We start from the raw sequence: 11,089 nt of genomic DNA on the forward strand, positions 1-11,089 counted from the left end.
GTTACGTAATGTCCAACAGTCCCGTAACAATCTAAAAACCTCATTTCTTACCCCAATTACCGACTCCGTCACTTGTGGGAATGTTTTGTTTAATAGTTGCAGCCCGATGTTCTTGTTCTCACTTTGGTGAGAAGCGAACATTACTAATCCGTAAGCATAACATGCTTCTTTATGTTGCATGTTAGCCGCTTTTTCTAAATCACGAAGTCCAATATTCGGATATATTGAGTCAAAATAATATCTTAACCCATTGCGTAAAATAGCATTTGGGTTCCCCGCAATATATGCGTCAAAGTAAACACATCGTAACTTATGGATTTCCCAATGTGATATCCCCCATCTTTGAACGAAAGCCTTTTATAAACCAAGGCATTCTTGGAACGTTCTTCGAATGTCTTACAAACTGATCTCGCCTTAAATAGTTGTGCCGAAGAATTCTGACCGACTCTAGACAAGATTTCATCAATCATGTCTCCGGGTAGGTCTCTTAAAATATTGGGTTGTCTATCCATTTTGTGTTTTTATACTGTAAAATAGACAAGAGTTAGATTCATAAAAAAAATACTTATTAATACAAGCAATTTTTACATATATCATAAAGCATAAGCACACTATATTACATATATTACACCACACGAATACAACTATCTTATTCCGACTCGCTTGTTTCTTCTTCTTCGGTTTTGGTTCGTTTTGCCAAGTTTCTAGGGATATATGATGTTCCCCTAATACGAGCCGTCGTTTTCCACATTGGTTTAGAAAAACCTGGTGGTTTAGAGGTTCCCGGGTCATTGTTACAACTTAAGGATTTCGGGGGTTGACGATACATATAAAGTTCATCGGGGTTGGAATTAGATTTCTCTATTTTTATGCCCTTTCCCTTATTATTTTCTTTTGCCTTTTTAAATTCAGTTGGGGTAATTTCTATAACTTCATCGGAATTCTCGTCGGAATCCGATTCATCGGCGAATTGGTAATCCTCCCAATATTTTGCTTCCTTGGCGGAAACACCATTGACCATAATTAACCTTGGTCGGTTGGTTGAGGATTTTCTTTTACTTAACCGTTTTATTATTCCCCCACCGGTTCTATTTCTTCATCCGGTTCCGATTCTTCTTCCGGTTCCGATTCTTCTTCCGGTTCCGACTCTTCTTCCGGTTCCTCTTCGGGAACTTGTGAATCAGTCCACGAATCATTCCAATTTACATTTGACTCTTCATTATTATTAGGTGAGTCAATGGGACTTGTTCTAGAGGTAGACATCTATCACATAATATCAAACGCGTTAAGAGATTTATATATCACATAATATTCACATGTTAAAAATATATAGTTTTCAACAAAATTTGTTAAGCAATCATTTTTCAAGTAAACACGGTCAAAGTCCAGACTCACTAATGCATCCTAACAAACTCGATAAGACACACTAATGCAAAATTCTAGTTCTCTAAGACCAACGCTCTGATACCAACTGAAATGTCCCGTTCTTATTCATTAAAAACGTTCCATATTAATTGATTTCGTTACGAGGTTTTGACCTCTATATGAGACGTTTTTCAAAGACTGCATTCATTTTAAAACAAACCATAACCTTTATTTCATCAATAAAGGTTTAAAAAGCTTTACGTAGATTATCAAATAATGATAATCTAGAATATCCTGTTTACACACGACCATTACATAATGGTTTACAATACAAATATGTTACAACAAAATAAGTTTCTTGAATGCAGTTTTTACACAATATCATACAAGCATGGACTCCAAATCTCGTCCTTATTTAAGTATGCGACAGCGGAAGCTCTTAATAATCACCTGAGAATAAACATGCTTAAAACGTCAACAAAAATGTTGGTGAGTTATAGGTTTATCCTGTATATATCAAATCATAATAATAGACCACAAGATTTCATATTTCAATACACATCCCATACATAGAGATAAAAATCATTCATATGGTGAACACCAGGTAACCGACATTAAGAAGATGCATAAATAAGAATATCCCCATCATTCCGGGACACCCTTCGGATATGATATAAATTTCGAAGTACTAAAGCATCCGGTACTTTGGATGGGGTTTGTTAGGCCCAATAGATCTATCTTTAGGATTCGCGTCAATTAGGGTGTCTGTTCCCTAATTCTTAGATTACCAGACTTAATAAAAAGGGGCATATTCGATTTCGATAATTCAATCATAGAATGTAGTTTCACGTACTTATGTCTATTTTGTAAATCATTTATAAAACCTGCATGTATTCTCATCCCAAAAATATTAGATTTTAAAAGTGGGACTATAACTCACTTTCACAGATTTTTACTTCGTTGGGAAGTAAGACTTGGCCACTGGTTGATTCACGAACCTATAACAATATATACATATATATCAAAGTATGTTCAAAATATATTTACAACACTTTTAATATATTTTGATGTTTTAAGTTTATTAAGTCAGCTGTCCTCGTTAGTAACCTACAACTAGTTGTCCACAGTTAGATGTACAGAAATAAATCGATAAATATTATCTTGAATCAATCCACGACCCAGTGTATACGTATCTCAGTATTGATCACAACTCAAACTATATATATTTTGGAATCAACCTCAACCCTGTATAGCTAACTCCAACATTCACATATAGAGTGTCTATGGTTGTTCCGAAATATATATAGATGTGTCGACATGATAGGTCGAAACATTGTATACGTGTCTATGGTATCTCAAGATTACATAATATACAATACAAGTTGATTAAGTTATGGTTGGAATAGATTTGTTACCAATTTTCACGTAGCTAAAATGAGAAAAATTATCCAATCTTGTTTTACCCATAACTTCTTCATTTTAAATCCGTTTTGAGTGAATCAAATTGCTATGGTTTCATATTGAAATATATTTTATGAATCTAAACAGAAAAAGTATAGGTTTATAGTCAAAAAAATAAGTTACAAGTCGTTTTTGTAAAGGTAGTCATTTCAGTCGAAAGAACGACGTCTAGATGACCATTTTAGAAAACATACTTCCACTTTGAGTTTAACCATAATTTTTAGATATAGTTTCATGTTCATAATAAAAATCATTTTCTCAGAATAACAACTTTTAAATCAAAGTTTATCATAGTTTTTAATTAACTAACCCAAAACAGCCCGCGGTGTTACTACGACGGCGTAAATCCGGTTTTACGGTGTTTTTCGTGTTTCCAGGTTTTAAATCATTAAGTTAGCATATCATATAGATATAGATCATGTGTTTAGTTGATTTTAAAAGTCAAGTTAGAAGGATTAACTTTTTTTTGCGAACAAGTTTAGAATTAACTAAACTATGTTCTAGTGATTACAAGTTTAAACCTTCGAATAAGATAGCTTTATATGTATGAATCGAATGATGTTATGAACATCATTACTACCTTAAGTTCCTTGGATAAACCTACTGGAAAAGAGAAAAATGGATCTAGCTTCAACGGATCCTTGGATGGCTCGAAGTTCTTGAAGCAGAATCATGACACGAAAACAAGTTCAAGTAAGATCATCACTTGAAATAAGATTGTTATAGTTATAGAAATTGAACCAAAGTTTGAATATGATTATTACCTTGTATTAGAATTATAACCTACTGTAAGAAACAAAGATTTCTTGAGGTTGGATGATCACCTTACAAGATTGGAAGTGAGCTAGTAAACTTGAAAGTATTCTTGATTTTATGTAACTAGAACTTGTAGAATATATGAAGAACACTTAGAACTTGAAGATAGAACTTGAGAGCGATCAATTAGATGAAGAAAATTGAAGAATGAAAGTGTTTGTAGGTGTTTTTGGTCGTTGGTGTATGGATTAGATATAAAGGATATGTAATTTTGTTTTCATGTAAATAAGTCATGAATGATTACTCATATTTTTGTAATTTTATGAGATATTTCATGCTAGTTGCCAAATGATGGTTCCCACATGTGTTAGGTGACTCACATGGGCAGCTAAGAGCTGATCATTGGAGTGTATATACCAATAGTACATACATCTAAAAGCTGTGTATTGTACGAGTACGAATACGGGTGCATACGAGTAGAATTGTTGATGAAACTGAACGAGGATGTAATTGTAAGCATTTTTGTTAAGTAGAAGTATTTTGATAAGTGTATTTAAGTCTTTCAAAAGTGTATAAATACATATTAAAACACTACATGTATATACATTTTAACTGAGTCGTTAAGTCATCGTTAGTCGTTACATGTAAGTGTTGTTTTGAAACCTTTAGGTTAACGATCTTGTTAAATGTTGTTAACCCAATGTTTATAATATCAAATGAGATTTTAAATTATTATATTATCATGATATTATCATGTATGAATATCTCTTAATATGATATATATACATTAAATGTCTTTACAACGATAATCGTTACATATATGTCTCGTTTAAAAATCATTACGTTAGTAGTCTTGTTTTTACATATGTAGTTCATTGTTAATATACTTAATGATATGTTTACTTATCATAGTATCATGTTAACTATATATATATATCCATATATATGTCATCATATAGTTTTTACAAGTTTTAACGTTCATGAATCACCGGTCAACTTGGGTGGTCAATTGTCTATATGAAACATATTTCAATTAATCAAGTCTTAACAAGTTTGATTGGTTAACATGTTGGAAACATTTAATCATGTAAATATCAATCTCAATTAATATATATAAACATGGAAAAATTCGGGTCACTACACTATATTCATGTAATCAATTATTCTTTGACTGTTCTCGAAGATTCACGAACAATATATATATAACTTAATGTGCATATATATATATATATGATTTCAAGTTATTTAGTAAACGATAGTAACATTCGATTATTGATTCGAGTGATATTTAGATAAGTTAACTAAAACGTTTAAGATGAACCAGTAAAACTCTAATTTGCTACAGTATTTTCGAATTGCTACAGTACCCAAAAAAGCTACAGAGTTTTCGAAAATCAGTATTTTCTACAGAAAAAAAACTTTGCTACAGTAACTTCGCTACAGTAAAACACTATTTTAAAATGAAAATGTATATATGTATATGTATATACTACGAGACGATGATTTATAGAAGCAAATAACCAAAACACTTAATTGATTAAAGCTACACTTTGAGTGACATAGTTTATCAATGATTAAGTTTAATTTTTGATAAAGGTACACGTCGCGTAACGAAAAGTACTAGTTTTCTAAGCGTACGAAAATGCATTCGAGAAACCGGAACCGGGATATTAGTCGAGTGACAACGTACGAGTCAACGGACCAAAAATTACAAGTCAACTATGCACGTGAATATAATATAATATATAATTAATTATATAAATTAAATATATTAAATTTATATTATAATAATATGTCGACAAGCTAGTGTACAAAACGATTGTGAGCTGGATCCCATAGCCATGCGATCGCATGGCCAAGGAGGCTAAACCCCATGCGATCGCATGGGGTACTGTTTCAAGTCAGGTACTATATAAGCTCGATCTGGTTCCAGTTGAATCTATCTATCCCTCTTTCTCTAATATTACTCCGTATATTTATTTAATTTATTTTATTATTATTATAATTATTATTATTATTATTATTATTATTATTATTATTATTATTAAGATTAATATTATTATTAATCTTATTATTATTATTAGTAGTATAATAATTATTAGTATTATACATAAAATACTACGACGAGGTTATGTCCAAATAATTTCAAAATGGTTTTCGAGCAAGATAGAGCTAAGGAAACTATGGGTTATAACTATGGAGGTTATGTGTAATGTTCGTGGGTACTGTTCGCAAGTCAAACCTAGTGTTTATCATCTTCGTTGCGTCTACATACTTTCCTGCAATATTGAATCACAATATTGATACGTGAGCATTCATATCTTATCTTTTATATATTAAAAGTGTATCCATGTCTAGTGTTCGAGTATATATGTTTATGCATGTTTGTATGCTAAATTTTGTCATTAAACAGTTTATGATGAATCACGAATTAAATACATAAATTACTGATAAAAGGTATGTGATATGCATGTTTTTGGAAAGCTGGCGAAAAATCAATAACCTTTCATTTAGAAATCGTGTAATTTCGATGAACGAATTTAAAGATATGGTCAACTGAATTATGATTGACATTAATTGAATTGCTTTTGAATCTGCAATTGATATTTAAACAACTTGTTTATAAGATTGATAAATTTGATTTTTAAATATTACTAATCGAGTAAATGAATTTCTATATAAGGCACGTCTCGTCTTGTTGAGCAATTGTCAAAATTGATTGTTTTATCATATTTTAAAGCCTTATAAAAACTATAGTTTAATTTTACAAGAATTGGGAAACTATGTGAAATGTTAGAATGTTTTGATTGCCATGATCATTCAACTATAGTATTGAGTCAGATTGACTTTTTGTAACGACTTTTGATAACTTTTGTATGTCGGTCTCGAGCATTAGGATTGTGATACACTATGACCTCACCTAGCTTGATAGACATTTATTGACCAACATATGTTCTCTAGGTTGAGATCTACGGTTATTTAGTATCCCAAGTTTCGGTCACATTTCGGTGAACGACTTTATGTGCTGCTAAGGTGAGTTTCATTTGCTCCCTTTTTAATTGCTTTTGCAATCTATATTTTTGGGCTGAGAATACATGCACTTTATTTTAAACACAATGGACACAAGTACATACTAAATTCTATACTGAGTTTGAACCGAAAATCCCTTAGCTTTGGTAACTAGTAATTACCGGTTATAAGAACTGGTGGGCGCGAGTAGTAGTATATGGATCCATAGGGCTTGATATCCCCGTCCGAGCTAGAGCACTAGCCTTTTAACGGACGTATGCTATTTGAGAAGCGTACACGTTGGTTTGCATGTATTATTAAGATGATTATACAAAGGGTATAAATTATATATACGTTAAGTTTAGTTACCAGGGTGCTCAATTTCGTAGAATATTTTGATAAACGTTTCTGGATGAAACAACTGAAATCTTGTGATCCACCTTTATATACAGATTATACAACACATTAAACTATGAACTCACCAACCTTTGTGTTGACACTTATTAGCATGTTTATTCTCAGGTTCCCTAGAAGTCTTCCGCTGTTTGCTTATATGTTATACAAGATATGTGCATGGAGTCATACATGTTTTATTCTAGAAAACGTTGCATTCACAAATCATCACCATCTATCTTATTTTGACTGCATTGTCAACAGAAGTATTATTGTAAACTATTATATTACGGTGATTGTCTATATGTAGAAATCATCAGATGTCGAAAACCTTTGATTTAAATATTCATTTATGGTGTGCCTTTTCAAAAGAATACAATGTTTACAAAACGTATCATATAGAGGTCAAATACCTCACAATGAAATCGATGAACGACGTGTTCGTCCAAGTGGATTTGGAGCGATCATCACACTGATGAGGGACCAAACCATCGAGCCTTTTCATGTTTTGTTTCGGTTCAGAACACCGAAAAAAACCACACACACACACATCAATTACTTCCTTCAGCTACAATATATCGATCCAATTTTTTTTTTGATATTAGGCCTAGTAGTGGACTGTGAAGCCTATTGTTGTTGGACTACCATGTTTCCATTTTCTAAATTGGGCCGTGAACATATATTAGAAGTTGGGCCGAGGTTCATTTCTCTTTTGGGCCGGGAAGTGATGATGTACATGGGATAATGTATGAGGTATGCGATGTTAATGATGATGGCTAAGTGAGGTAATGATGATTACGGGATGATTGTATCATTAAGACGATGATGATGGATACGGTAATCGTGATGATTATTATGATAATACGAATGATACATGATGTTGATGATGAGGATGATGACCGTTGATGATGATAATGATGATGATGATCCATAGATTATGATGTTGATTATGGTATAAATCTAATAATACTATTATTATTATTTAAGTTTATTATTATTATTAGTATTATTGTTATTGTTATTAGTATTTATATTATTAGTGTTATTATTATAATATAAAAGATATGTGAGTAATGAAAGATTAGGATAAAAGTAATTATGGTTATATTTAAAGATTATGAATTTGATATGTATGATTAAGATTAGGTTAAGATTATAAATACATATAATATTATCATTATCATTAAAATGAGTATTAGGATTATTATTACTTTTATTATTATTAATAATATTATTATTAGTATTATCATTAAAATTATCATTTTTAAAATTATTATTATTAACAAAAATATTTTTATTAAAATTATCATTTTCATTATTATTATAAGTATTATCATTCTTATTATCATTATCAACATTATTATTATTTTTATCATTTTATTATTACTATTAAAATTTTCATTTTTATTAAGATTATCATTATCATTAAAACTATCATATTTATTAAAATCACTATTATTATTATAATTACAACAAATATTATTTATATAAAATATATTTTTTACATATCTATACTAATATTACATACTTTTATAGTCTTAAACAAAATGTTAGTCTTATATAATAAGAAATAAGTGTTACACGAAATATAAAAATATTATACATTACAGAATATTCTAAACATTAATATGTAAGAATTATACTAAATAATACATGAATTATTAATATAACAAGTATATTAGTATTAATACATAAACTTGTTTAAATATTATTACATGTTTTAATATATGTAACTTATATAGGTTCGTGAATCCGAGACCAACCCTACACTTGTTCAATGTCGTCATATGTATTTTTACTACAAAATACAATATTGTGAGTTTCATTACTCCCTTTTTAAATGCTTTTGCAATATATATTTTTGGGACTGAGAATACATGCGCTACTTTTATAAATGTTTTACAAAATAGACACAAGTAATCGAAACCACATTATATGGTTGAATGATCGAAGCCGAATATGCCCCTTTTTGCTTGGTAGCCTAAGAATTAGTAAACCAGTCTACTAATTGACGAGAATCCTAAAGATAGATCTATTGGGCCTAACAAACCTCATCCGTTGTAGCGGATGCTTTAGTACTTCGATGTTGTTTTATCATGTCCGATGGATGTCCCGGAATGATAGGGGATAATCTTATATGCATCTTGTTAATGTCGGTTACCAGGTGTTCAATCCATATGAATGATTTTTATGCATGATGTTGATGAGAAATGGAAATATGACATCTTGTGGTCTATTAAAAATATGAAATGATTATTTATGATAAACTAATGAACTCACCAACCTTTTGGTTGACACTTTAAAGCATATTTATTCTCAGGTATGAAAGAAATTTTTCGTTGTGCATTTGCTCATATTATATATATTACTTGCAGTCATTCATGACATATTTCAAAAGACGTTGCATTCGAGTCATTGAGTTCATCAAGATTATTACTAAGTCAATTATAGTTGGATATATTAGGAAATGGTATGCATGCCATCAACTTTCGATGTAATGAAAGTTTGTCTTTTAAAAACGAATGCAATATTTGTAAAATATATCATATAGAGGTCAAGTACCTCGCGATGTAACCAAATGTAATGTATTCGTCCGGAAGGATTAGTGTAGTGACCCGAACTTTTCCATGTTTATATATATTAAATGAAATTGATATTTACATGATTAAGTGTTTCCAACATGTTAAGCAATCACACTTATTAAAACTTGATTAATTGGAATAGGTTTCATATAGACAAATGACCACCCAAGTTGACCGGTGATTCACGAACGTTAAAACTTGTAAAAACTATACGATGATATATATATGGTTATATATATAGTTAACATAATTTTATTATAAGTATGTATCTCATTAGGTATTTTAACAATGAGTTATATACATAAAAATGAGACTATTAAATTAAGAAACTCGAAAACGATATATATAACGATTATCGTTATAAGAACGTCTTACTAGGTACATATGAATCATATTAAGATATTGATACACTTGGTTAATTATGTTAAATGATAAGTAAATATATCATTAAGTGTATTAACAATGAACTACATATGTAAAAATAAGACTACTAACTTAATGATTTCGAAACGAGACATATATGTAACGATTATCGTTGAAACGACATTTAACTGTATATATATCATACTAAGATATATTATATATCATAATATCATGATAATGTAACAATTTAACATCTCATTTGATATAATAAACAATGGGTTAACAACATTTAACAAGATCGTTAACCTAAAGGTTTCAAAACAACATTTACATGTAACGACTAACGATGACTTAACGATTCAGTTAAAATGTATGTACATGTAGTGTTTTAATATATATTCATACACTTTTGAAAGACTTCAAGACACTTATCAAAATACTTATACTTAACAAAAATGCTTACAATTACATCCTCGTTCAGTTTCATCAACAAATCTACTCGTATGCACCCGTATTCGTACTCGTACAATACACAGCTTTTAGATGTATGTACTATTGGTATATACACTCCAATGATCAGCTCTTAGCAGCCCATTTGAGTCACATAACACATGTGGGAACCATCATTTGGCAACTAGCATGAAATATCTCATAAAATTACAAAAATATGAGTAATCATTCATGACTTATTTACATGAAAACAAAATTACATATCCTTTATATCTAATCCATACACCAACGACCAAAAACACCTACAAACACTTTCATTCTTCAATTTTCTTCATCTAATTAATCTCTCTCAAGTTCTATCTTCAAGTTCTAAGTGTTCTTCATAAATTCCAAAAGTTCTAGTTTCATAAAATCAAGAATACTTCCAAGATTGCAAGTTTACTTCCAAGTTTTCTAAATCCATTCCAAGTAATCATCCAAGATCAAGAAACCTTTGTTACTTACAGTAGGTTATCTTTCTAATACAAGGTAATAATCATATTCAAACTTTAATTCAATTTCTATAACTATAACAATCTTATTTCGAGTGGAAATCTTACTTGATATTGTTTTCATGTCATGATTCTGCTTCAAGAACTTTCAAGCCATCCAAGGATCCTTTGAAGCTAGATCCATTTTTCTCATTTCCAGTAGGTTTATCCAAGGAACTT

Source organism: Rutidosis leptorrhynchoides, chromosome 7 (assembly GCF_046630445.1).
Source record: "Rutidosis leptorrhynchoides isolate AG116_Rl617_1_P2 chromosome 7, CSIRO_AGI_Rlap_v1, whole genome shotgun sequence".
Taxonomy (NCBI): domain Eukaryota; kingdom Viridiplantae; phylum Streptophyta; class Magnoliopsida; order Asterales; family Asteraceae; genus Rutidosis; species Rutidosis leptorrhynchoides.